At 33.7% G+C, this 7501-nt stretch overlaps 1 long non-coding RNA gene across 1 annotated transcript; it reads right to left on the bottom strand.

Annotated features, from left to right (window-relative positions):
• Nucleotides 1-2866: 2866 nt before the first annotated feature.
• LOC118746534 lies at nt 2867-3697 on the bottom strand. The gene is made up of 3 exons (XR_004993855.1): nt 3145-3697; nt 3023-3084; nt 2867-2970 (listed from the first exon to the last, which is right to left on the bottom strand). It is a non-coding gene; the product is annotated as an uncharacterized LOC118746534 (long non-coding RNA).
• Between the last annotated feature and the right edge of the window lie 3804 nt (nt 3698-7501).

Here is a 7501-nt window from a genome sequence, read left to right as displayed (position 1 = left end):
CAATTAAGACAAATTAATCACTTTGAAAATGAGCTTAATAGGATTGTAGATCTTATATTTATTTCAAATGACTTATGGTTTAAGCTATGTAGGTCAGACTATCCAATATCTCCAACTGACAAGCATCATATCCCACTCATACTGGAGCTTGAGTTTTATGAGTATTCTGCCTGCCCACAAGAAACTGCCGTGAACTCTAATTTTAATTACTCACGTTGCGACTTTGAGCATTTAAACAACCTAATTTCTGGCGTAGATTGGGAAAGGTTATTCATGGGGTGTAGTCTCCCGGACTGCTTTGACAAATTCAGATCTCAACTTTTTCAAATTAATAGAGAAAACATCCCAATTTTTCCCGTGTTTACAAATTACCATGGTATAATAAGAGATTAAAAAAATTAAAGAATTTACGGAATAAATTTTATAGACTACTTGAGAATAATGATAGTATCCAGCATAAAGCATTGTATGAGAAATATATGGTTGATTTCAACTGTTTAAACAAGTTTTTGTATAATAAATACCTAATGGGTTTTGAAAATAACATCAAATCTAATCCCAAAGCATTTTGGTCCTTTATCAACTCAAAGCGTACCACCTCGGTTTTTCCAAATTCCTTGCAGTATGGAGGTAAGCAGTCATCGTCAATTAATGACACAGTGAATATGTTCGCAGATTTTTTCAAATCGAACTTTGTTAATGAGTGTCCATTGAGCAATTTGATTATTTTCTATTAGTATTGAGTCCACCTGCAACAACACTTCTACTTCTTTAGATTTTGGATCTCTGCTCTTATCACAAGATGATATTTCTTAAGGAATACGAACCTTAACGAATCCCAAAAAAGCGGACGTGCATCAAATATCGTCTTTTTTTCTCAAGCAATGCATTTCGTCGATTTCGGAACCACTGCTACTTTTATTCAATTTATCATTAAAGTTAAGTCTTTTTCTGGATGAATGGAAAATCACTTCTGTGTCCCCCATTTTGAAAGCAGGTAACAAAAGCGACATCTCCAACTATCGCCCTATCTCTAAGCTTCCTATTACTGCAAAATTATTCGAAAAGATTATTAGTAACAAACTTTCTTTTGCTATAAAACAATTAATATCCCCTTGTCAACATGGGTTTGTACCATGATGCAATAATCCACATAAATTAAAGGTGTTGTACGTTGTGACAGCTCGAAATCGAACTACCTTAGGTCAATATTGTATTTTGGAAGTACAAGAAAAACGGGAAGAAAAAAAGCCCTTTAGTTGAAAAAGTACTAAATTTTATGCCTTCTCAACAGCGTTCCGATTATCTGAATAGGTATACATATGGCTTGGTAGTCTCATAAAGTTGTAGATAATTAAAATAATATAATAAGGCGTGTTTTTATTCACAGGAATATGATAATATGCTTAAAATTTTTGAGCTGATGAATACCCAGCTAGAACAGTATGGCATATATAACTCCTTATATAAGCCGCATCACTAAGAAAATTATCCCTTGTGAATTTGAAATGTTTCCCTTATATTGTACAGGCCAAATAGAGGAATTAATTTACGTGTGATCTTTTGTCCCCCTCTTTCACATGACCTTCTTGTGCGCATATATCAGGTTTCATAGCTGTTGACCATACCAATAATGCCTCATGCTCAGTTTTACTAGATCAATTCGTGTTCTCGAGAAAAAAATGTCACGATTCAAAAATCTGAGTATAGCGGCCAAATTCTTTTCTAAAAATTTTGAAAATTCTTCGTTTTTGGCCTATATTTGCTTTGTATGGTATTTACCATAAAATATAGGCCAAAAACGATAAATGTTCAAAATTTGGAGAAAAAAGATTTTTCACATTTTTGGATCGTGAAAATTTTTTTCTCGGAGAACACGAATTGATCTAGTAAATCTGAGTATGAGGCATTATTGGTATGCCAACAGCTATCAAACCTGATATATTCGCACTAAGGTTTTGTTGTGTTCCACAGTGTTATATAAGGGATACTTTGAGGAATCATATAAACAATTATACATACATTACCCAAGTTCACGTAAATCCAAATTATTTATTTGTGTTTGAAATTAATAATATATTTCAGAATTTATAATTAATACGTTGTGTTCATTTTAGTAAATCCACTTTGATTTTTAATTGTACAAAATTTATTATATACATACAGTATCGGTCATATCAATAGCAACCCTATTTCAAAGTGATATTATTTCCCTCTCATGTTAATTTATTTCTAAGAATTTACAATAAAAATAAAGTTCAATTTGTAACAAAACCCATAAGAACCGAATTTTAAAACTTCGTAGAAAACTACAAAAAATACAACAAATTTTCACCCAAAATTCACATTTTTTTCTCAGAAGTCTTAGAATTTTTTGAGCACTCAGTTTTATAGCCCCTTCAATTTTAGTCTTATTATATGCAAGTTTGAAGTGGCTAAAAATTACATTTGATTTTTTTATCTTTTTGTAAAAAGCAATCGCATTTTTGGCTAGTATGTATCAGGAAGAATGGATAAGGATTGAGCCAAGAACTTGTGAGAGCAAATCCAATTTTTAGCAGCAAATGTCAGTTACGCGGTTTTGTACTTAAACGACGATGCTTATATTAACAGGAACGCTGCAATTTAATACACGGGTGAAGCAGTAACGCAGCACAGCAGAAGCATACAAACAATCTGCAAATGAATGGCTTTTTAGGTTTTTAACAAACAAAAACCTGGTTTCAACTTACTTCAACGTGTCTAAAGCACAACGCACACACTAATGCAAAGGCGCAACTGAAGCGCAACACTATAAAACACGGGCGGAGCAATACACGGGCGGAGCAGGAACGCAGCACAGCAGAATCTGCAAATAAATGGTTCATTAGGTTTTGAAATAACAAAGAGCTGGTTCCAACTTACTTCAAAATATCTGCAGGATGATGCACACAATCAAATTCGGCCGCAGCTGCAGTTCACCAGAGAATGCTGCAAATGGAATGTTTCATCAATGATGTCAAAATAATATGTTGTAACTTACGTGTATTAGCTCTTAATTACAATACCAGCACAGGTCGGCCAGGAAAACACTAAGGAAATTACCTAATAAATGCAAAATTATAATTAATTTGTAAAATAATTCGGTTTTATTACAATACTTACCAAATTTCAAGCAATTAGAAAACAAATGTCAGCGAATAAGAACAAAACGAACAACGAAAATTGGATCAATGTAGCTTGTTTAGAATTTTTTTCTAATATTTTGGGAAATGTTCAGTGAAATTAGCAAAGAAACAACACAGTTTCTCCTAAGGTAGTTCAAGATGGCGGATTAGAGCGAGAAGTTGCCAACGTATAACACCTTTCATTATTGCATCATGGGTTTGTACCTGGGCGCTCAACCGTCAGTAACTTAACTGTTTTTTTCAAATTATTGTCTTTCGTCGTTTGTAGCTGGTTGCCAAGTTGATGTCATCTACACTGATATTTCAAAAGCTTTTGATCGTGTATCCCACAATCTACTTCTTAAGAAGCTAAATCTTTTTGGTTTTCACTCAAGCTTTTTGTCTTGGATTAAGACCTATCTCTCAAATAGAATAAATAAAGTTGTTGTTGATGGTGTTAGCTCATACCCCTACATTGTCACATCAGGAGTTCCGCAAGGGAGCATATTAGGTCCTTTGTTTTTTGTTATTTTCATGAATGATTTCAGTGCTTGTTTTAGATATTGTAATTATTTGTTATACGCAGATGACCTAAAAGTTTTCAAAAAAATTTAATGTTCTTCTGATATTGGGGTCCTTCAATTTGAGCTTAATAAATTTTGTGATTGGTGTTTTAATAATAAGTTGTCAATAAATATAAATAAATGTTGTTCTGTGACTTACTGTAAGTCTCGGTCTCCGTTGCTGTCGTCTTATACTATTTCAAATGTTGTCTTAAACTCTAGTTCCAGATTTAAGGATATAGGTGTTGTATTTGATTCATCTTTCACTTTTGTTGAACATCTAAACTATATTATCCCCAAAGCATTCGCCTCTCTAGCATTCATTAAACGCAATAGTGAACAATTCAAAGACCCGTATACGTAGGTCTAAACTTGAATATGCCTCTCTCATATGGAACCCTACCTATGAAATTCACCATAAGAGGATAGAACGGGTTCAGAAAAGCTTTTTAAAATTCGGCCTAGCCCAAATTAGGTTTGAAGACCCTTCTCCTCCATATATTTCGCGTTGCAAACTTATAAGCCTACATACACTTCGCAGTAGACGGCTTATTTCTGGCCTAATGTTCCTACATGATGTTTTGAATGGAGCAATTGACTGCCCTGCCCTTTTAGATCTCATTAAACTCAATGCTCCAATGAGAATGCTTCGTCAACAGGATTTGTTTGCGATTGATTTTTGTAAAACCAAATATGCTCTAAATCAACCAGTTATTAGGGTAATGAGTGAGTTCAATGCTTTATGTAAAGACAATAATGTCAACATATTCGCTAATCGCATGGAATTTAAATAAATATTATTTACTCTTTATTCGTAAATTTTTAATTTATTAATTGTTGTTATTTAGTCTGTAAGATTTTGTAAATCATAGACTCGAAATAAATAAAAAATAAAACATGAAAAAAATGAATAGTCCCGACTTGATGCTCACCACTTTTTATTCTAAGCAACAACATGGCTGGGGATTTGTCGGAAGGAATGTGACGGCACCTTTTGCCTCTATTAATTTCCACTGAGGGGTGGGTATCGACTCCCCGAATGCCGCCAGCTTTTAATACAAGCTTTTAATCTACTTTAATTACTTGGTTGTAATTCCGTTCTTGCGAGGGCTGATGAGTGTGGTTCGCTCCGAGTCCAATTCCAGAAAGAAATATTTTTTTCTAGCCTCGTATTATGTGGCCACCGATTCTTTTATCGTATGTCAGTGAGGGCATTTTCATAGTGGCCATGTCAATTCGTGGCCATACAACTGTCTTGAATAACTATTGGCTACGTACATTCATCTGGCAATCCCCCCCCCCATTTTGAAGCTTAGCTTTGACAGTTTTGTTATGTTTACATTTCCCATAATCGTTCTTGTGTCTATTATTTGGCCAATATAAATAATAGATCACTAACAAACACATTTTGGCAGAAGGGGTCTACCAACTTTAGCGGATAGAGTTTATCAAATCCACACGCTTGATACCCAAAGTCACTTTCTTATCTGGTTCCGTCATCGACGACGACGTCAGAAGCATTACTTCTCATCGAAGCAACATTCCAAGAGTTTCCAGAATGTTTCTGGAATGCAAGGCTCGTCAGAGCTGGGTCGTAATGATTCCTTTAGGAATTAAATTACTCCCAATTACAGATTACAAGGAATTGTAATTAGGAATCAATTCCTTCAGTCCACAGCAAAGGAATCGATTACTTTTTCAATTCCTTGAAGTAATTTCAAATGTAATTGGGTTTTTCTTTAATTCCATTACAAGGAATTTCATATTGTAATTGGAATAAATTACGTGCAAGTAATGTAATTTTTTTTCCAATTCCTTTGAAAGGAATTGAAAATGTAATTGATTTTTTTTCAATTCCATTACCTGGAATTGCAAGAGTACTTTAGTTTTTCCAATTACTCAAAGGAATTGTAAAAGTAATCGAGAAACTGAAAGTTCATTCACGAATATACAATGTGGAATTTTTGTTGTGGTCAAAGATTAAAATCGAAAGCACACATTGGACATCTTCTATGTATATCTATATATATATAAAAATGTTGTGTTCGTATGTCACGGTCATCAAAACCCGAGAACGGCTGAACCGATTTGAATAATATTTTTTTTATTATTCGGTATAATACCAGAACCAATGATATCTCAAAAATTTGGTGGGTTGCCACCTATTTTAAAATTTAATTAATTTAAAATCAATGAATTATTACAATATGGGTATTAAGTTAAAGAGGTTTAAGAAAGATAACTGCTGGAAGTATTTTTGACGAGGGTGGCCTCCTATTTGAAAATTTAAACTCAGTCAAATTGTTAAAAAAAATGAAATATTGCCATGTGGGTGTCAAACTAAAAAGTTTTAAGAAGGCTTACTGCCGAAAATATGTTTGAGGAGGGTTGCCATCTGTTTGAAAATTTAACTAAATTACATTGATAAAATAAATAAAATATTACAATATGGGTATCAAATTAAAAAAGTTTGAGAAAGATAACTGTTGGAAATATTTTTGAGGGGCTGCCACCTATTTGGAAATTGTAACTCAGTTAAATTGATAAAGTAAATGCAATGTTGGCATGTGGGTGTCAAACTAAAGAGTTTTAAAAAGGCTTACAGTCTACCATGAACACTTCCAAAAATATGCAATATGAAAAGTTCGGTTTATATGGGAGGTGCCACACGCCATTCTCCAACCATGCAAATTTTTCTCCATGAGTATGGAATTGGTCTTATATATGTATATAGATATCACCATACCCAGTTCTAGTCCTCTACCACAAATATATGCAATTTGAAAAATTCGGTTTGTATGGGAGTTGCCACGCCCCCTTTCTATATCGAAACTTTTTTTAGCTATAACCATCCTTGGAAAGTCTGCAGTAGATTCCGAAATTTCAAAAGAATCGGTACGGCCTTTCTCGAGCTTTGCGAACAGAAAAAAACGCCTTTCAAAATATATATTAGTATAGACTAGCCAAACTCTGCTTGTTTTGCGGGTTAAAACACTACTACCGATGAAAATCGATGGATAAATAAACAAGTTTGCAAGGGTTAAGTGAAAGTGCAATAATTTTTTGTATGAAATACTAGCAGGAAATTTAACAAAGCTATTGCAATTCAACAGTAAACAATTTTTTTTTATAAATTTTTCGATTACTTTTTAAATTACTTTGAGGAATGGAATTGGAAAAAAAATCAATTACATTTTCAATTCCTTTCAAAGGAATTGGAAAAAAAATTACATTTTCAATTCCTTTCAAAGGAATTGAAATAAAAGAAATTACATTACTAGCACGTAATTTATTCCAATTACAATATGAAATTCCTTGTAATGGAATTAAAGAAAAAAACAATTCCATTTGAAATTACTTCAAGTAATTGAAAAAGTAATCGATTCCTTTGCAGTGAACTAAAGGAATTGAATCCTAATTACAATTACTGAGGAATGTAATTGTAATTGTAATGTAATTGCATTTACCCAGCTCTGAGGCTCGTTATGAGGCAGACGATTGGATACTATGGTTTACAGACGGATCTAAAACAAGCGGCATACCCGGAAGTTATGCAGTGGTCGACAATAATGCCCACACCATAAGGATACAAATTCTTCTTTCACTGCAGAAGCCACCGCAATACGAAGCGCGATCACTTTAGCGTTAGAATGTCCCTCTAAAACTCTTATATGTACGGACAGCCTGTCTGTCCTCAGAGCAATTTTAAACCCATCTCCGAGCGCCACGACAGATCAGAGATATCTTCTTCTTCTTCTTATTTGGCGCTGTAACCGCCTAAGCGATTTTGGC

This window comes from Rhagoletis pomonella, unplaced genomic scaffold (genome assembly GCF_013731165.1).
Source record: "Rhagoletis pomonella isolate Grant_MI unplaced genomic scaffold, Rhpom_1.0 Rhpom_scaffold_00001, whole genome shotgun sequence".
NCBI lineage: Eukaryota > Metazoa > Arthropoda > Insecta > Diptera > Tephritidae > Rhagoletis > Rhagoletis pomonella.
The sequence above is the reverse complement of the archived record's forward strand: the minus strand, read 5'-3'. Positions and strand labels throughout refer to the sequence as shown.